The 22,127-nt window shown below is 40.5% G+C and overlaps 1 protein-coding gene across 2 annotated transcripts in view; it reads right to left on the bottom strand.

Annotated features, from left to right (window-relative positions):
* Positions 1–22,127, bottom strand: part of adarb1b (adenosine deaminase RNA specific B1b) — a 109,809-nt gene that overhangs the window by 56,396 nt on the left and 31,286 nt on the right. The window contains exon 2 of one of the 2 annotated variants that reach the window (XM_080038225.1): positions 14,809–14,884. The gene's annotated coding sequence lies outside the window, so the exon portion shown is untranslated. Of the gene's footprint in view, positions 1–4,035; positions 4,111–14,808; positions 14,885–22,127 lie in introns of those variants that run through there. The other variant, XM_080038227.1, reaches the window with a different exon arrangement.

The raw sequence follows: 22,127 nt of genomic DNA, 5'->3' as shown, positions 1-22,127 counted from the left end.
GTGTTTGCATTAATGTATTATTATAATATTGCAAAGGTAATATTCTATTTTTATTTTCAGCAGCAAAGTATATGTGTGTGTGTTAATATGTGCATGACAGGACACGACAAATGCCCAAAATTAGGACCTGACAATTTTTTATAGCAGTGCTTTTTAAATAAAAAAGAAGTTCCAATTATGTTTGTGTATGCTGTTCTAGGGGTGGGAGGGATCTACATTGTGTGCTATTTGCACTGAATTGGAAATACTGATATTTTAGAAGAAATACACTGGATTACAACTAGGGTGTAGAGAATGAGTGTGTTAAGAGCATTACAATGAGAAAAAATAATGGGACAAAAAGAAATCAAGGGACATTTAGGCTAGAATAGATACAAATGTGATTAATCGCGAGTTAACTATGACATTAATGCGATTAATCGCGATTCAATATTTTAATCGTTTGACAGCACTAGTGCTGATTTCTTTGTCATGAGATGAACTGCCACAATGTTTACATTTGTACTGTTGTGTTTTCCTGACATCACTTATACAAATCCACACTGAATCACTGACACTGAATCCTGTTAAAGAAAAAAACAGAAAATGAATGTTTTGACAACGACACAATGACACCTTAAAAGCTACTTAAGAGCTGCAGCGGAAAGTGTCTCTGGGAAATCCGTCTCATTTGCTCCAAATTCTATTGTCATGCATGGACGCTTCCTCGCAGACAGGAAACAACACATTAGAACAGCCTCAAGTACGTTTGCTGTACTCGCCTATGATCTCATCTGCACTGGTACAAAAAGGGATCCGGGGCTGGCATGTTAGAACTTGACTTATTCTGGCTACTGTTATTGGAAGATACAGCTCTGGAAAAAATAAAAAGACCGGCCTGGATTTTTCTTCAATCTTCAGCTCTAAATTACTTAATGAAAATGCTCTTAATGACAAAAAAATGTGTTGGAATTTGGTAGAAATGTTGTCAGCAGTTGATAATATAAATCCAAAATGTTCATTCTACTCAAACATATGCCTATAAATAGTAAAACGAGAGACAATGAATATTTGGAGTGGTCTCTTAATTTTTACCAGAGCTGTATCACTTTGGTGTTTGAGTTTCATGTACAGAGAATGGAGACTGTATGTTTTGTCAGATACAGAGATTTGTCATCTCTCAGTTTTCATTTGCGCCTTTGCTACTTTTCACACAGTGCACATGACGGCACACTGATTGCACTTGAAAATATGCAGTAATTTTCGCCCCCAATTTGCATGCACATCAAATTCACTGGATTGACAGAACAATCAGTGAGAGAAACTTTGTCCATTATCTTTGTTTAAGCAGATCATCTCTTCAGTTATGACAGTCTAATCAATTCAAAAGGGGCCGCAGCTTGGCTTTGGCTATTCGTCTGTCTGTGTGTGTGTGTGTGTGTGTGTGTGTGTGTGTGTGTGTGTGTGTGTGTGTGTGTGTGTGGTATCTGGGTAGCAGCAGATGTGAGAGATAATTTGGAGCCCAGGGAGAGTGACAAAGCATTGTGGGTAAATTTGCCACCATTGAACTTGAGTGGACTTCAATGACACAGTGTTCTGTTCTCTCTCGACACCTTTTTTAGCTAACCTTGATCTTCTGGGTTACACTGTGGTGAAAGCCTTTTTACCAGATCCCTACTCGCAAAACACTCATAAGCTTTATGTATATATATTTTTAAAAAGGTCCCATACAGTTTCTGCTTGAGATCTGTATAAAGCAATGTTCACGTTTTCAAGTATGGATGAAAAGTGTTGAAGAGGTCGCACTGTGGCACACACTAAACACTGCGTAGGGTTAGTCATAGGCTGGCACTGGTGTGGTAAAACGCTCAAGGCCAAGTTTATATAACTGGTTTCCTCACATGGGAATGGTTCACACTCAAGTTGCACTTGGAACACGTTTTATATATATATTTAAAAATCTAGTGTGGGTAAAATGCTGAGCAGCTGAACAACTTTGGATCTTTAGCATAAATGTCCTTAGGCCAGAAGAGTGGGTGTGATACACTGACATCAGCGCGCACAAACGGTGGTTGTTATTACACTAAGGTTAATATGAGAGTTAACATGAAATGACATAATGGAACAAACCAACATCTAAAAAGGTAAGCCGCGGTAAGCAGGAGCAAGGTGAGGCAAAGAGACCGTTGGCAGAAGCATTTTTGACATGACCAGACAATGAGGTCATGTGCTGCCAAGTCAGTGTTTTGTTGTTGCGGTTCTTGTTATTGCTAAGCCATGGGCCTTGGCGTCACCCGTCCGTAGCATAGCTTTAGCATTATTGAAAACGGCCAACTCCGGGACGTTGATACCAACTTGTTTTTAACCTCCCTTGATTAAATTATCAGTCAGTCGGGGAGATGTTGCCTCCGTATTTATACCATGGAGCAATGTGCTGACAAACACACAGCAGCGCTGGCCTGGGGGAGATAGAGAAATGGGGGCAGGAGGGAGAGAACGAGAACGAAGAAGATGCAGTCATATCAGCAGTGTTTGGAGGGAGAGGAGATTCCATCCGCGGAGACCATATATGAAATTTAAATCATGTTTATGTCCACAGCCAACCAACGGCACATAATGTCATCCGACTTCTTCGCAGTGCATTTAAAAATACGCCAGCAAATGTATGTCATTTCCTGCATGCAACATTCAAGAAGGGGCTATTTGTCATTCTATCACATCCATTATTCATATATTGACCGAGCAGTCACAAATGGCTTGGTATTCAGCCACATCATCACATACATGTGTTGCAGCTCTGGTAAGAAAAAAGTACAATAAATCAAACTTTCCTTTAAGGCGTTTCCTAAATCTGCTCCTGACATTGCAATCTGGATGCAAGTGGTAGTGCTTTCATATGGACGTCTTGAGCCAATATGCAATGTCAATAACAGGGCTGATCAAGGCATTTTTAACTGAAACTGTCAGAGCTATACAGCCTGACTCATCATGATCCTTTGTTTATTCCAGCCCACTGGGCTTGGGCTTGTCAAACCTGCCCCTGTATTGGTCCGTTAAAAACCCCTTGAACATTTTCCCTAATGCGCTGCACTGCGAGTTGCGGAGCGACACACAGCAAAATAAACTTCAGCAGGCAGTTTGGATGAATGATAACCGGAGCGGGCACAGTGAGCAGAGCTTGCTTGCTTGTGTAACAAAATAGTTGTTCTTTGACACTTTGTAAGATGAAGCATGCCTCTAGAGGGCTGCTGCTGTTTGAAATCCTGTCCAAAAACCTCCATGCAACAACACTTCCTGACTGGCACTCCTCTCTCCATGGAAGTAATATCAAACACTATGGAAAAAACCATACTAGTCAAGGCTGGTTGTGTTGTGTTAGTTCAGAGCTACTCGGCTGTATTGTATCCTGAAATTGAAGTTGGCTTCACCCAAAATAATACATAATCAAATAAACAAACGTATCAGCAGCTGAAAAAATATCATGATGTTGCTTTGGAGAAGTTTGACAAATGTAGCAATGTTGATGAGATCACCACAACATACCTTCTGTTAGTCTAGAAAACACACTGAGATTTCACACATATATTTTCTGTTTACCGCATTGGCTTCCCTGTAAATAAAAGACCTGAACAAGCAAAGCAGCCCACAACAACTGTCTCCTGCCAACATACACAGAGCTGATAATGAGTGACTCATCAGTGCTAATTTGCTGCGCTAATTTTATCAGCCAACTTCACAGGCGTTGAAGAAACCTTGCTCTGGCAGAATGAGTTAACAGCATGAAAGCCGAACACAGCCACGCTCTCAAAGTGCTGCCGTGAAAATGTTGACGCCTGACTACGTAGTTCATGTCGTCACAACCCCACCGCTCGTTGTAAGGCCGAACACAACGACCTGTGTAAATGGAGTTTCATTTAAAATGGGCTCGTTGTGGTAACTGCAATTGATGAAAGACTGCAGGACTATCAATACAACACAAAACATTTAAAAAAATGACAAACTGTAAAAACTGAGGTCAGTCAATGATCACCTTCTCCTTCTGCTATCCACATTCACCTGACAATACTGAACCTTGCCATTAAAGTCCTGACATATTGGAAAGCGTCTTATCCAAGCAGTACGGCTGACTACTGAGCCAGCCAACCAGCTGGAGCATTTGGAAATGTGTGTAGAGTGCATGTGTGTAGCCGTTGTATGTCGATTTGGCATAGCTATTGCACATATTTCAGTCCTTGTATAAAAGGGGTCATTAAAGAAAAATGTGATGACAAACTAATGCAATGACGCAGAAAGTCCCCAGTGCTGCAGGCAGAAAACGGTACATCACTAAAGATCACAAATATTATTCACTGAATGGATGCAATGCAACACGCACACTAGCGTTACACTCCTACACACACACACAACTGAAACTACTCCAGACTCTTTAGAAACTAAAGCAGACTTTCAGTTAGGTGAAACATAGCTTTGCTTGATCCTTATTTATTTGTTTTATTTCTGATTAAGAATTTAAATTAAGAGTATTTCAAATGTCTCCCTCTTTTCAGTGCCATCTTTGGAGCCTAGTGTGTATATAAACAACACCTTTTCAGTGCATTTACTACGGACAGGTAGTGGATGGTGAGTTTTTACTGAATATGACAAGACGTTTTAAGTATTACAAACCATATTCTCTGAACCTTTAATCCTCCAATGCTGTAATTCACATGATGCAAGCACAGCTTCATGCACTCACAATATTTGTATTATGTTATTGTGTTGAGATGCAAGTCACGTTTATTTTACTGGCTAGAAAGAAAATGGCTGAGCATTGTTCCAAGATGTATGGTAATGTTGTTATGTACACCACAAATGTCGGACTGTTGTTTGATCTACATACAATAATCACAGTTGCACTTTTTGTAAAAACCTTTATCTCAAGCATTAGGCCCTGCTAGATCTGTTGCCCCCTCGACCCAACCCCACCCCGGAAAAGCGGATGAAGATGAGTGATGAGGGAGTAAAGCTTTAGGCCAGGGGTGTCAAACATACGGCCCGCGGGCCGGATCCGGCCCGCGAGATGATTTAATCTGGCCCGCGACTTGTAGAGCACACATTTATGAGCATTTTTAAAAAAAAGTAAGTCTCTAGCCCATTCCTGTGAGGAGATATGAATTTTTAAAGAAATAACCAAAATGCTCACTCCAGCCGCTAGGGGGCAGCCAAAATTTAAAAAAGCACATTTTAGCAACGTGGGAAATGGTAAATGGCAATCTTGCTTCACCGCTATTAATGTTTCCTCCAGTGCTTTATGGCAAAGTCCATGTTAAAAACCAAAAAAAAAAATATATATATATTTTTAGTGCTGAACAATTAATGTACTAGCAAGCGCGATGTGTCCGCGGCTCTGCACGCGCGAAACGAGCAGGAGCATGCTAGTGTAGGCCTACAAGATTTATTTCCTAATTTTCCATGCTGCTTTATTTTTATGTTTTAAATTGGGAAAAACGAATTCCAAAACAACCAATAACCTGTATTTAAAAATAAATCAAAACAGTAGAAGTTGCACTTTTATTTAATTTAATTTTGTACTGTCTGCATGTTTGCACAAAATGTGTCCCTGTACGTATAGTAAACAAAATTGGACAACTGTAACGTCAGTGCCTGTTGTATTTGTGTATTCAAATAAACAGTTGTTTATTTCATTAGTGCGTATATTGGCATCTTTGAGCAAAATACCCCCAAAATTTTTGCTGCGGCGCTGCGCGCCGCACCTCCTATTCCCATGGCCAGCAGCAACCTTTACTAAGACATTTCCTGGGGGGTACAGAGATCCCTTGTGATCCATGATAATGTAGGTTACAAATGTAGGCTGAGTGATAAAGCATATTACTGAAAAACAAAGCTAGAGATTTGGAGTTGACATATGTACGTTATTTTGCCATTATTTTACTGGTCCGGCCCACTTGAGATCAGAGAGGCTGTATGTGGCCCTCGAACCAAAATGAGTTTGACACCCCTGCTTTAGGCCATAATAAATACCATATACTGTTGATGGTATTGTATGTGGGACTATACAGAGAGATGGGTGCATCTCTGAATCGACCTGTATGCCCCCTGACAGAGAAATTAATTTAAAGGTAGGGTTTACCGCTAAAGCCCTGCCGCCGACTCAGCTGCAGCATCTGCGTAATCTAGCTTCAACCATCTGGTCCGTTTCCATTCTCTTCAATTCTGCCTGGCTACCTTTGCCCTCTGATGGGGAGGCTTGTTGTGTGGCGGTAGGGGGTGCTAAGCTTGTCTAAAACCTGGAGTGCACACAAGCAGCTCATGCATGCACAATGTCTGATAGACACTCCATCACTATTAATATTTGAAATCCTTCAGTTCAATCTCCTATCGCTGCCTTTTTTCTGCCCTTCTTCCGCTACGCTCGGAGCAGCTCCATACGATTCATCTTGTTGTATTGACTGCTACCACAGTGAGGCACGCGGGACTCAGTGATCCATTTAGGTGTGAAGCAAAAAATCTCACAATGCGTAAGCGGCCGTGGTCACTAAAAATGCTTTTAGAAGGCCCGACGAAGACAGAATATACAATTCAGGCCTTAGTCACTTACGGAAATGCAAAGAGTACACTTGTGGCAGGTGACAGCGAGCAAATCTTGATAACACTGTGTAAGATCTGCATGCAGATGGTGGCGCAAAGCAATCTCACTACTTATTGGCATCTGGGAATCAATCATCTCCACACATCTACAGGGATGAGCATGTCGTCAAACTCTACGGACAAGCCCCCAATCTGTCACAAGCCCAACAATGATGCACACATCTGGGGAAAAGGTGAAATATTAGGAGGAGCTGTGAGGGGTAGAATATATTTTCATTTCACATGTAAATGTAACACATTCTCAGCTACACATGCTCTATTTACCATTTGTTGTATGATTCATATTATACAAGTACATTTTTGTAATATTCTGTCTTCTGTTTGTATACTATTTTGCGGCAGTTTTTGTATTCTGCTGTAACGAGGAACATTTGGCTTATATAATGTGGTTTTTCATGTGTATATTATGTATTTATAAAGCTTCTATGGGTAATGAGATTTTTTTTCTCATTTAATTTTCACTTGCTACACTACAGTTCTTTATACCCTCTCCAAAATAATTACGTTTATTGATGTCAGCTTAAAAACATAGCAGCCATCAAAAGAATAATGTAATATTCCATACATTTTCCATTGACAGAAGTTCACCAAAACTAATTATTTTTTAAATGTTTTGATCTTTACTTCTTCTATATCGCTGTTAAACACTATCATTTACACACACCTACAGACTCGCTATACCCAGACTGATAATTATAGCCTGCCCATTAATCAACGACAGCTGTAATTAAACTAATTCTAGTGTGTAATCTGATCAAGGTGAGAAAGATCAAATCAAAGGCTTTCTGTCCTGCTGGGCTGCGAGGCGGTCTCAGTAATGGTGTAGCGACAGGGGTGAGGTTGTTAGGAAAATTGGTTTAGACCAAAACAATCTGATTTAACTCGGTATGGAAGCTTATTAGTGGGGCGAAGCACAGGCAAGTGTGCAGATAAAGCTATATCTGTTGTCTGCAGGCTAATTGCGTTCATTAATTTGATGACATTTGTGTTGTAGGCAACCTATATTTTATGGTTGGCTACCCACCCATGAAGTCATCTTCCAATGTTTGGCTGGGCTATGTGTGTTTTTGAGGTCACTTTCCACATGGATAATTTATTTGCTTCAACAACCAGGACTTCCCAGTGCTCTATAAAGAAACTGGCTGCATTTCACGCATATTTCTTTCTTATCTATGCTGCTTGTCTAGTCGGGGAGCCAAAAAATTATTTTATACATTATCTGTTTGATGTAGAGAAAAATACACTAACTCAAACCAAGAGTTGCATTTTTGTAGTGTGCATTCTTTACGTGACTGGCTTGCCTTTTCCTAGCTTGTGTTTAGTGTAGGCTTTATTTTAGATTTGAGGTCACAGTGTGAATGGAGGCTAACACCACATGCAAGTGAATATCATTATTTTGCATTCTATTTAAAAGTCTAAACTATAATCGATGTCTGTCTGACAGTTATGCGCCTTACAGGAATGGTCTGTACCTTCGAGTGTGCATGTGTGCTGCAAACGTCTCTCCCTGTTGTGTGTGTGGCTGAGCGATGTGCTGCCAATAATACGTAGGACGACAGATAAACGATGTAGACATGTGTGATGGAATTATTTTAATGTAGGATGCTTGTATAAGAAGCGCTGCACTGTTCTATCTTTGTGCCTGAATCAATCAAGTGTCTGATTGTGTGCAGGTTTATCTGAGGTAGACTCATCCTGCAAAGCTGCCATTAACTTATGTTGTCTGAAGTCCAACTGCAGATAAAGAAAAGAAGAATTTCATAGGGAGAACCTGAATAAGTTGTCCCTATCTAAATTCTATGTCAGATCCAATACTTATATTTAACTAATGTTGATTAAATATGTCTTTAGAATTGAAATAACTGTGGAACAACCACCCTTGGCCAACCTTAACTTTCACAACATAATACTGGATGTCCTATGTTTTGTGTACCCTGCCGTTGGCTAATGAGAGAAGATAACAGCTTTGTTGTCATCTGAGAATGATTAGCTGTAGCTAGGTTCTGACTTCTGAGGATGTTAAAAATGCTGTGTCCGGCCGACCTCGGGTTAAAAACAAGAACCATGTAAAAAGGTCTCAAAGATGACATTTCTTGCCTAAAGGATATCACGTTAAAAGGCCAGAGTGTAAGCTACATTTCGCCAGACAAAAAAATCCACATCCTCACCAGCTGATGATCCATGTATAAATGAGGCTTTTAAAGATGCAGAGTGTAAAGATGCAGAGTGTAATAAAGGTGTATTTTGGCATCATCAAGCGGTGAAAGTTCTACCCTCCATGTCTACCCCTCCCGTTCTGAAAAATTACAGGATGTACGGTAGCATTCAAGGACAAGAAGCTAGTTACTAAAGATGGCATCATCCACCACTGCCTCAAGTCTTTCCACAATATCAAGTGTTGAGGTGAAGATGTAATTAGTTATTTATTCTGTAGTACTTCTTTGTCTTTAAACGGGTGGGTGCTTTTCCGGCAGACACCAACTTTATAAAAACCCTTAAAGCCGTTAAGTTTGTCCTTTCTGTGTTACTGTAGAAACAGAGCAGTTATATGCAGTGGATGGATATGATTGGACAATGGCTTTTTGGGGGAGGTGTTTAGCAAACATTCAGTTCTTAAATTATCAAACTTAAAGGGTTGATTTTCAGAAATATTGGTTATGTCCTGTGTTTATGTTAAAATATCACTATCTATGGCTTTATATCACAAATACTGGCATTGGTATGAGGCCTCAAACCCAGAATCAGTCAGGCTCTGTTGGATATTCTGCTAGTAGTCATATCATCAAAATTCCACGAATGCATAATCATAATCACTCCGGTTATACAACATGTCAGCACCACATAATAATACCCAGGCTCATCGTTTATCCGGGAAGTACTAAGACCTGAAAGCAACAGTCAACATACGTAAACACAACCGTGCCATTGTAGTAAGATGAAGCTTAAGCACGGTTCCAGATGCACCGAGGTCCATCTGTACTTTATACAGTGTAAAACAGATGTCACAGAGACAGTAAGCAGACTGACTGTGTGTGCTGTGTCCAATCTACACTATCAGGGACGGCAGCCTCTGTCACGGCTTCGCCTCAGTGGCTTCATTGTTTTCTCATCTGGTCACCGCTTCCCCTTCCAGGTTCCAAAACAAATGTGGGCCTTGATATGGGATCCATCCGTCTCATGGATGGAAACCAGTGTAAATGTACAATGCACTTTAGCATGACAGCTAGCAATATGGAATAAATAACTGATAAAGTGAGAAACAGTTCAAGAGAATGTGGGGGCTAAGTGTAAAGGAACAAGTATAAATCCTACACATACAAATACATGCTAACCAGTGCGATACAGCGCTGCGAGGCTCTCCGGGCTACTGGATCGTACAGAGCATATGGCGTTTGGAACGTCTGAAGAGAGAGAGAAGCCAAAGCACGGTAACATAATTCTACTCAAACATGACGCAAGACTTATTTTAAGGACATTTCCAAATACTGCTGTTGATTTTCTCATTCAAAATCAGCGACTTTCCAAAAGCAACTATGAAGGACATTCCTGTTATTTAATCTTGTGTTTTCCTAATATGATCATAAGTTGTTTAATGATGGCAATGATTAGCTTGCCATGTGGAGCTAAAAAACAAGAAAGCTTTTTGTAGAAGAGTTCACCCTGGTATGGAGGTTGAAGCCTTTCTTTTCCTTTTAACCTGCAATGTTGCCCCTGTCAAGCACTTTGAGTGGCCTTGTGTCTGAATTGTGCAATAGAAATAAACTTGCCTTGCCTTTGTAAATTTGCTTTTTTTGGAATTAACAGTGTAACTTCATCTATTGATAGGGTTTGAGATGAAGAGAAGAGAAGAACAGCCGAGTCCGGACACGAGGAAAGTGTCCTGACCGTATTTGGAATGTCAAAATGAAATCATGTCCCTTCATTGAATATGTATGTCATCCCAAATCCCAAAGAACTATAATAGTTGGGGGGGGGGGGGAACTGCGTTTGCACAGTCATATCTGATGACTGATTGTGCTTCTTGCTTAAAAGTAATGAAGGTTGAGAACATGCAATATAAGGATAGATTATCAGAATGACTTTCTGAACAGAATTCATATGAAGGCATTCACCGGTCTTTTATAAGTTTTAATGCCATTTTTCCCTGCTTAGGGTTTTTTCTGGGGAGTTGTTCCTCGGCCCGGTCGAGGGTCTGAGGACAGAGGGCGTTGTATATTGTACAGATTGTAAAGCCCACTGAGGCAAATTACTATTTGTGCAGTTGGGCTTTTAACATATAAAAATCAATTTGATTTGATTTTATACCAATACAACTAATGCAATTGGAGCTTTGTTTCAAAGGTGACCCTTGAACCTTGAACCTTTTCAGTTTCATATTAGCTTAATCTACTAATGCACACTTCACCGGCTGAACGTGTCCCACTTTGTTCTTACCTCATCAGCAATACCTGGGGAAATGTTTCCAGAGTCAATCAGTTTTCCTCACTGAACAATGGAGACTATATATGTGGAAGTAAGTTAGTTACTTAGATTAATAACACAAGCCATTGACAAAATAAGGTATTTTAGAACCCAACATTTAGACTGTTATCAATATACCCCTATAATCTGGTGTCCATTTAATATAAATGTCTATGAATCTGCATTGAATTCAGAATGACACTCCCTATAAGCAAATGATTTGATTGTATAAAAAAGTAACCCAATGGTAGTTGTGCATCTATGATTATGCAGAGGACCATATCATGTGTAACTAAAAAATAATTTAATTCCATTTATCATTTCAGGGGGGGTGGAACTCAATAGACGCTTCAGTGATTTGGGGACAAGTTTAATGATCCTTCACTAATGTGGGTCAGCCCCGCAGGTTTGCTATCAACATTTCTACAGAAGCTCCGTACTGTCCAGAGAGTTAGCCCGACGCGTTACTTGAATAAGCTGAGGATGCAGTACTTCAAAAACCATCAAAGCATCAAGCCTTCGCAGTAGGTCTGTAACATGAGTATAGCTACGTGTCTGCAGCCTGTGTGCATCACTGTGTGTGGTGTCTTCTTCAGATGTGGAACAAGTTCAAAGATAAACTCATATCATTGATTCTGAAGTGTCCGGGCACACAGCTGATCTGATACGAGTATCTTCATTGCATTGGCGCAAAGGAAAAAAAAAAAATTGTATGCCCATGACACTGATGAAATATTGCCGGGCTAGTTCCTGGTGGTACAAGGATTAAATCATCAGAGGCAGCCCCCACTTTGTAGCAGCAACACGAGAGAGAGAGAGAAGAAAAAAAAAAGATTTAATGAGCCATGTTATTATCGCACACAGCTCTCCTTTACCGTAACTCATTCAGCACCTGACGCTGTGTCATGTAATGTGTTGCAGCCCATCGACATACCCCGCAACTATGACACTAAGCAAAATAAATTAAGGAGATGCGTTTATTACCAACAGCTGTTTTATATTTTATTTAGGAAAGTGGATGCTATAAAAGCTCAAAGCGGCACACAAATTGTCGGGAAATAATTGGTAATTGGTTTCTCAGTATTTCCCCCTCCAGACTTTACTGATGTATTCAAATTGAGAAACATTCTCTCAAGCCTAAAATGTGAAATAAATTGTCCTTTTCTAACCCTTACAAATGTAAAAACACAATGTAAAAAAAAACATACAACTGGAGGGCCACAATCTGGTCAAATTCCAGTCTTACTAGCAGCCCACGGTGGATAGTTGAGTGTTGCCAACGCTGCACGAAATATTCATTACAATAATGGCGGTGAGGTGGAAGCTGGAAGGCAGCAGGCCACAAGCTGCATTTCTAACTATGTGTGACAATTTAATACAATAAATAAGCAAAACATGGCGTGCTGTGATTTTCTTATCCATTATGTATGCTTGTGAAGGATTCCACCCCCAGTTCTTTTACTTAGTGATGGCTGCAATCTACATATCGGATATCAGACTGACAAATCAGATATTAATAAAATAATAAAATAAAGAAAATCTAATTTTTTTAACTATGAAATACATTTACATATTAAGACCATAGCTATGTGATATAGCACACATTAATATTAGAATTAGGAATTCAAAAGTTGATGTTCTTCTGCATTCAAACAGCTCAAAGCTGTTAAGATAAACCTATATGCATTTGTGTATGTTTGTTGCTCTTTTAAATGAGAATTGCTGTGTTGCTTAAGTCTTCCTAACCTTACACATAACATCGCCACCAACAAAGACATTTATAATAATTATGATATCGCACAGTATCGGTGGATATCCAAACCCAGATATTGAATTCGGATCTGAACTAAAAATAGTGGATCGGTGCATTCCTAGTTTTACTGTAGGCTGAGCGTGTTGAATATTCTTCCTACACACGCTGCAATAATCTTGCTGCCATAAACACACGCAACGTTTAGCTTTCACAAAGAATGGGGCATTGGCATACAATTCAGCATTCCAAGTAATGGGAATGAACAGCAGGGCTTGGCTCATTTGTCCGTATGCGAAGGGGCTGTTTCTTAGTTTCACAACGTAAGCAAACAAAATATGTGCTCACGTTGCTAAATGCAAATTATGTGTTGTATGTATGAGGCTGATAGATGAGCTAATGCTGGTGATACAGGGTGTGTGTGTGTGTGTGTGTGTGTGTGTGTGTGTGTGTGTGTGTGTACGGAAGAGTGTCTGCCCTCCTGGAGATACTGAAGGTGACAACATTGTTTTATGTCTTCCCATATTTCTTTCTCCACCTTTACTCTTGGAGAGACAAAAAATAGTCCTTACACAGACATTATGGTGCCATCACCTAAGGGCCCCTGGGCATGGCCCCCATGTAGCAACCAACAGTGATCAGAATCTTATCAAGGCGGGCCTCCTTATCTACCTGACAGTCACTTCCCCCAAGCACCGAGCTGGAGAATGGAGACGGTTTAAGACGAGTGCAATGAGGGTGGTGGGTGTCTGCCTCTATCAATAACACCGCCTGACTGTCTGAGTTCAACTCCATCAACAGTAACTGCTCAATCCCACTTGATAGAAATTTGATAAATTAAGAGAAGGAAACACTGAGGGGATACACCTGCGTATTTGCAATAGAGAAAAAAATAAATTGTCTAAATTCATGAAGAAGTAGCATAGAAATTCAGCATTTTGGTTCATGATTCCTGACACATGTCTTTCAAACTCCACAATCAAAGTTGAACTACTACTGTGTTAAGGCTTTAAAAAAGCTCTCCCAGTGCCACAGAGGCTATTACACAACCATTTGTTTCAGGCAACAGAGTAGTGTGCCCAGTGATGAGTGAACGGACCATCATCTTTAGTGAACCAGTCACCAGAACAAGAAGGGACATGGGTAGTGTACGGTATATTTGCAGTGCTAAAATGTATTCCCATGCCCCCTATCGTTCCTGAGACAACAGAGCGAGGCTTCGGAGATTGGATCGGATGAGGGTAAGTGGAGGAGACAGGAGGCAAAGAGAGACAACAAGATATGCAGGAAGAGTCCAGGATCCCCTGATATTTGAGCCGTGCTAAAAATAGCCACACTGGCGCATAGATATGAATTGTTCTCTTCGCAAAAGTCCTCTGGGAACAAAGGGAGGAAAAGAGAGCTTAAAAAGCTGCACATATACACCGCCTATGTGAAGGTGAACACTATGGGGCGAGGTGACTTGGCATCAGGTGCATGTATAAGTTACACCTCAGTACAAATTCTGTCTCGTCTGGTAATGAATATGAACCCTCTTCATTTATGAGCGATTGGTAACGTTACTCCTGTGTGGCTATCCACTGGCATACGTCCAGGGTTGAAAGATTCATGTTGTAAAGCACACTGCAACGTGGGACACAACGCTCAATTTGTTTAGCATATACGATATCAATGGCTAACTCTTGATGTTGACATGACTAGATTATGTTGATCAAAGGGGACAACAGCGAGTGGGTCGTTGCACTGCCAAGTGAGCAGCTGCGTATCCTGCATCAATGGAAACCTTCTTTAGCACGCTGTCTTTTTTGGGCTTTTTTGTTCCCTCATTGTACTTCTCTCTTGTTCTCTCACACTCCCAGAAATATGTCTGCAATAGGCCTGGTCATCTAGGAATCCCACTGTTGCACCTGTAACTAGTCTTAATGCAGGAGTGCCCCTAAATTCCAGAAAAATAACAGTTCTGAACTCACCGTTGCACTGAGTAGTCAAGGGTAGAGCTGTTTTATGAGCCAATCCTTTGCAGTCCACAAATGGGTCAAACAGCACCTGCAGGGGAAAAAAATGCACATCAATATAAGTGAGACGTTGCTCCTTAAGAAAAGTAATCAAGACTTGCTCATACAGCATAATGTTCTCTGTTAATATAAAAAAAAAACATATATAAACTAAACTGAGATCATTGAAGCTATTAGATTTATTTCTTTATAAAAAGGCCATCAAAAATATTCCCAACATTCTTTCGATAAAGACACTGTTTTTTTAACTGTAGTGCTAAAGAAAAAAGGGACTGGCTTTGTCACGCAAAGGGCTCATGATTTCTTAAGAGAAGCCGACACATGACTTTTTTTTGAGGACATCCCGCTCATTCAACCCGGAGCGGCGATGAAGCGAAACAAGGCCAAGAAAACTCTGCAGGCAGTCGGTAGGATGTCACGGACCACAGCGACATGAGAAGAAGAAACAAACACAGTGGCCCCCACCACAGACCTACTGACCCCGCCCTGGGCCTTTTGACTCTAAACTTGCACCAACCACAGCCAATACCACGACACGTCGGCACAACAACACTTAATAACAGAGTGGCCGTAAACAGCCGAGGCATCCGCACAGGGCGTGGAGAAAAAAAAAAAAAAAAGGAGGAGCAGATGCTGTCCAATTGTCCCATCACATTAGTGACAGTGATTCCCCAGGCACGAGGAGAGATGCCATCTTGAAAGCAAATAAAAAAATAAAAAAAAACAGGGAGTGATACTGGCTCGGTTTAGCCCGGACTGAACCCTGAATGGTAGGCTTTTTCTTTTTGGTTGAATTGAAATCGAGTTACTCTCAAACCTGCCCAACAAAAAAGCTAAAGACACAAGTCGCATTCAATGCTGATCCAAGGTGACATGCATGAGCAATGGAGGGTCAAGTCAAGTGTATTTACCGTACATAGCACAGAAAATACAATAGTTGACCGAAATGCTGTACAAATTCAAATGAACCGCAGTGAAATGACAACAGCGGTGTAAAATATTATACAATAATAGAATACAAAAACCAATAAGAGCAAGCGAAGGTAATTGAAAACATGTATTTAGATATTGAGTTACAGGATTAGCATATTTCTTCTAAAAACCTCATCATGTCCTTTAAAAATACCAAAAATTAAAGGTGTGCGGGGTGAGTGTTGTAGAGTGGACAATATGGTATCAGAGTGGGCATAAGGGCCAGTTGGATGAAAAAAATTAAAACAATATCCAGCTTCCACACCATCCAATATCCTCTGTGTGTGTGTGTGTGTGTGTGTGTGTGTGTGTGTGTGTATCCATCATTTGTATTCACCACGCAACATCCACCAAGGTGCTCTATACCTCTCTGAGCTGCCACCAGGATCTCTTGCACAGGAGTCACCTTCAACAAAGTTAGCCCCCATTTACATATTTTGCCATGCAGAGTGCCTGTGCGCATGCATGTGACCCTGCACGGATGTCTTTCCCTGCTAAAACCAAGTTCAGAAAGAGTCACCCAAAGCATATTGGCCTTGCGTTATTGGGCATACAGTGACACACAGCCAAAGCCATATCAAATACCACTCCTAGCAAGTAGCTTCATGTTATGCCATACTGGATAAAAAGCTTAACGCCAAATACAATATTCCACTAAAATTGCCATTCCTCATTTCTGGATCAACACTTATTTATCACAACTACATCTGGACCTAGTGTCCCAAGGGAATGTAGATAACACCGACTTTTTTTTAAAATGAATGGTCTTAAAAGAGAGTTAGGGATAAACACAATCCCGTTTCATTGTATTGACCTGTATGGCTCATATATTCAGCAACGGTGTACAGACAAAAGAACAAGCCCGCCAAAGTAAGTGGAGCATCTATTTGGTTTATGTCAAAGAGCTTTGGAAGTTTTTAGATTCATAAAGCGTGAGATTTGATACATAAGTCAGCTGTGAGTTAACCATGACTCAACTTGTGTTTTCCCTCTCCTTTGTAGTGGGACCAAATAATCTGACAAAAGAGATGGACAGGCAAGCTATGCTAGTGCTTTAGCCGAGTCTCTGGGGGCACTACAGCTAATTTGTCAGAGTAGTGAATACTTTGGATTGAGTTTAAGACATTTCAGGCACAACTATACTCTCTGCTGTGGAGGTTCTGCCTTGCCTCGTTAGTTAAACTATCATGGGCAGAGGGGAAAAAAAAGGTGACAGAAAAGGTTGAAGGTTGCTCGCTCTCAAGTGATGAGAATGTCTGTGGTGAGTGAAACACAAGCCCTGTGACAAAGTGAAATCTCATTAGGACAATGCATCAGGATGCACTATTGACTGTAATGGAGGAGGGAAAAACCTGTACCCATGAGATGACCCTTTGCATCATGTGGTGCAATCCCTGCCAGTCCTTTTCCACTGTTATGGCTAAGTCTGTTACCAAATCCTTAGAAGCTGCAAGTCTTATTGAACACAGCCCCCTGATTCAGTGTTTTCTTTTGCCCAGACTCTGCATTCCTGGTAAATACCGCTGCAGAAAAACCCACACGAGCAGCCGAACAGGGTGGCAGATGTCAATTGTGATACGTTCAAAAACACGACTGCTAAGCAATTCTAATGTTAATGAAGCAGTTGCAAAAAGCGCTAAGGTTGCTGATTCTTAAATGAGCTTTTGCACGTCACGTTGCGTCCTAATTTGTGAAACCTGTAGAAACAAAAGCCGTTTGGAGTGATGACTGCCGTTCATGTTGCGTCCACAGAGCTAATCCAAAACTTTCGAGAAGGCGCAATTAACTCCATTTCCAGAGGGAGAAACAACTGACTTGCATTTCTTACATTATTTTTACCAGGGTCAGAAAAGCGTTTGTGATTTTCTCTTAGTTAAGGAGTGCCGCTGTTGCTACCGATAACTTAAGACAATATATGCTAAATAACTTAAGCAATATTGGTTCATCAATGGGCTTAAGTCCTCTTAGAGTTTGGTTTCCAGAACAGTTGGCAGACCAAACTGATAAAAATGCAGTCCATGTTGCCCTCCTCCCTCTCTTGTTTTTGGAGTCAGTGAAGGAAGACTTGCTGTGTCTCCGTTGTCCCAGGAGTAATGCCTTCATCTCATCCATATGAATCCACTAACTTCCACTATGAAAAAAAAATGAACAGGTATTTTTCCCCCACTTTTAACTGATAAACATAATCATAGAAAATAGTGACGCAAATGACTAGTTGGTTTAACGTTTAAAAGTCCGCTGCCTCACTAGTCTGCACCAGGGATACTAGTCGGTTAGTAGTGTATTGCCCATCAAGTCGACTCGAAGATTAAATGTGTGAGAAGGAACGTGTTTGTGGCCCTAATGTGCACAGTCTTAATAATAAACAGTGCGCGTCACACATTACCACAGCATTTACAGTAATGGATTGGTAATTGTCTAGACAATGTTAAGGCTGAAAGCTCCTAAAGCATTTACGCAAGTGCTTTGTTTTTTCACTGTTTCTTACGTATCAGACTAGTCGACTAGTCTAAATTAAAACTTCTGCGCTTAAAATCTATGGCCAGATCTCTATAGATGATTCCACAGCAAGGAAATAATAAAATACTGTATATATTGTTGCAGGGCTATTCAAGGCATTTCTAATCCTGACCGGCTGTGTAAAGCTGGTCTTATTCCTGATGCTTTGTGTCATGGTATCCTGATCTCTGGGAAACACAAGGCATCAAAAAAACAACCCAGAGCGTCTTCTTTAAACCACTGGAACTTTCCTAACAGACAGTGGTCTTGGGCTTAGAACAAAGACAAACCTTCAATTACCATTAATGATGAATGACAGTGTAAGTCGGCTAGTTAAAACATCCTTTAATTTTACATGACCTTTTTCTAGGGACTTCCCATTGCCACAGAGTTATTATTCACAGCCTGCTGCATTTGCCTGAACAAACACCCTGTGTTTTTTTGTATTTGATTTATCTGTTGTATTGCTTATCTGTTTCAGCTTCCAAATCTCTGACATCCTAAACTTCAATCCATCAATAAAGCGCAAACTAAAACACGAACCCACGAGTTGTCTTATCTTAAAATTCCCTTTGAAACGCATGGCATACTGTGGCAGGTGAAACTGACAGACCAGATGATGCTGTGATGTTATAGATGACTGCAATAAGCTTTGCGTCATTATGCAGATGGTGTGACAGCTGACAGTGTTTGAGCCCCTTGCCTGCCAAAAAGCCTTCACTTTTGAAAGAGTGCAGTCAGGTATTGGGATGGAAGCCGCACACCGGATCGTTTGTGCTCATTTGCTCACAATGTTGCAGCAAAGGTATTGAGCATAGCCAATCAATCAATCCAAGGGAGCTGCTCAGCGGCCAATAACAGATTGCTATAAAGACTGTCAATGTGAATGTGAACAGGAGCAAAGAATAGTGCAAATAATAAGCATGCATGGACAGTGAACGTAACCCTGTTAATTACGTTTTTGAGAGAAAGGATAAGCCCCTCCGATCTTTTTATGCATGTGATCAAAGCTGCCCTATTGACGTCAACATGTGACATGAACGCTCTACTGACGCAACATGAGCATGACATTCAATGTGTGACGTGAGTCTTAATGGAATACTTTAGGAACGAAAAAGCACTAAGCTATGTTTGTGTAAATGAATGAACCGTCCTGAGGTTAACATACAACCCCAATTCCGAAATTGTGGGGACTTTGTGTAAAATTGTGAATTAATCAGAATGTGATCATTTCTTAATCCTTTTCGAAATGTATTCAATAAATAACAGTACAAATACATCATATGTATTTGTTTAAACTGATACACTTTATAGTTTTTCTGTAAATATCCACAAAGGGCAACAGGTGCATCACCATTCTTGTAACAACTCTGAGTAATCATTTGAGGACATACTACTCATACCATTACCATGTGATTGTTACTTTTATGAGTTGTAAGAATTAAAAGATGTCTTGTGTAGAAGACATCATCAACATATAATCCCTGCTGAACAAATATTAGATTGCTCGCCCTTTCTTTTGACCACAGTTGTCCTTTAAAGCACAACTGGTTATTACACTTAAGAGGTACACATCAACAGAGCAACTGTTGACATCACTACAAAAGGCTAAATGTTGAAACACAGCAGCTTCATGAATAATTGTCAGCCCATCAAAATAAATGATGTCGAAGAGGCACTTTGGATAACCGAGTCTGACACAGGCTACACATACCGCACACACACAAACACACCATCAGGCCAATCAACCCTCCGGCTTTTGTACACATTATAGATTAGGAGTCACAGCCACTCATTAGAGGGGGACCAAACAGAGCAGCTGTATTAAAAGAGGTCACCCTCGGTTGACTGACTCCATCACTTACATTGTGATCCCAAGGTGTCACCACAGGCAAAACTGTGTGTACGTGTGTGTGTGTGTGTGTGTGTGTCTGTGTGCGTGCGTGCGTGTGAGAATAACTGCTAATGGTACCGGCAAGACCTGTGTATTTTTCTTTCAGCCAAGGTTATAAACTAATAGTTAATGTCTGGATATCAGTAGTCGGGTACTGGCTATGTGGTGGCTTTACCCATCTGTGTTCACTGGAGTCTGCAAGCTCAGTGGTTTTAATTGAGAATAACTTGGACTGTGTACGGTATGTTACAATATAGCCACTACATTGAGGCAGCAATACACCTGCACACAACACACACACAGAGACTTAAAACAAGAAAAGAGACTGAGATCAGGACACCATTATTGTGTTAAATTACAAAATCATTTTAAAGATAAACACTGGACATGATTTAATGCCAAAGCTATGTAAATAGAGGTGATGTATGCCATGCTGTTCTTCTTATTCTATTATTGCATCAATTGTACAAGCAGTTTGTTTTGGTTTCAGGCAAAAACCACAGCAGTGAACTTGTACTTTTGCTTGGATATTTAAATATTGCAAATTTGTTCCTACTCAAAGAGAACAAGTTTTTGATTAGCATGGTATACACTTGGCAACTACGACAGATGGGTTGAGTTAGCAAACATCCTCTCTGGCCCGGAGGGTTTAGCACTCGCTCTTCCTGCACTGGTACCACATGTATACACAGTCAAATGAGGTCCTGACCTAAATCAAATATGAAACAGACCAATGGCTCTTAAATCGGAGCTCAATATATACGAGAGTGTGTCAGTGCAAACATGAACTTTATACTGAAATCAAAACCATAGTGTTCTTAAAGCAAGATAACAGCTTCCGTTGGTCTAACTCTAATACATCAATGACTCAATGATTGACTTTTATAATGGGCATTTATTCAGTGCAATACAAACACGGTGAATGTTGAAGAGCTGAAATCCCTTTGGAAAGGCGTTTATTTGGATACTTTTAATCATTGTCATCACAGTTTCCAGATGACACAACCCTCCAGAGTGTACATTACTCATGTCCCTATGACAACCCATCAAACTCTATTCATAATGCCGTGCGACAGCGGTGGACCGATTGCCTAAAGCTAGATGAGTGTACTATGTGCTCAACAGGTGAGTTATCTAAAGAAAGTACAAAATGATGTTATCCACTGACTGGGGAAAGGGCCGCTTCTAAATACGGCAGTCGAGAAACGAAGTAAGCGTAAGGAGAGGTAAACTGTAAGCGCTGAGGCTAAAGAGCTCTGTGCAGCAAACTGTGAGATGCTTTCATAACGCATTCAAGCTGTAAATCTACTTAGGGCACTTTTTCTTCCGCCACTCTCTCCTTACCTCTACTTAATCTTTCCCTTATCTCTTTGCAAGACCTATCTATTACTTACAATTGTACGTCATTACAAATGAATAACAAATATGTTTAAGAATCTGTGCATACGGAGACTGATTTATGGGCTTATATACAGTGTGAAGGTCTGGGTACATCTTGGTTTGTTAACATCTCCTGAAGTTGTATTCCTACGTCTCAGTCCACACCCATGGCCAAGTGCATGAAACAGGAGTTGCCTTTACCACCTCAAATCATAAATGCACATTAGTCAATGAATTTATACTAAATGTGCGTCTTTGTGAGGCATCAGTTGGATTGATCTGCGACCTATACGCTATAGGTCAGAACCAACGTCAGAGTTGAGGTTAATGGTTTGGTGTTGTGTTCAACGGAGAGACTCTGACAATACCAAGTCTCGTGACCGACTAACTGAATGAATGAGAGAATCTTCCTTTTCCATAGTAAAAGTGTTTTACACTGGGCCGATGTAGACGGATATGGAAACGTTTAAAAGAATGACGTAAAACTAATGGTAACCACATGTATTGAAGACATAAAGTAGCTATCATC

Source organism: Ammodytes marinus, assembly GCF_949987685.1.
Source record: "Ammodytes marinus genome assembly, chromosome: 12".
In the NCBI taxonomy this organism is placed as follows: domain Eukaryota; kingdom Metazoa; phylum Chordata; class Actinopteri; order Uranoscopiformes; family Ammodytidae; genus Ammodytes; species Ammodytes marinus.
This window is presented reverse-complemented; position numbering and strand designations above follow the sequence as displayed.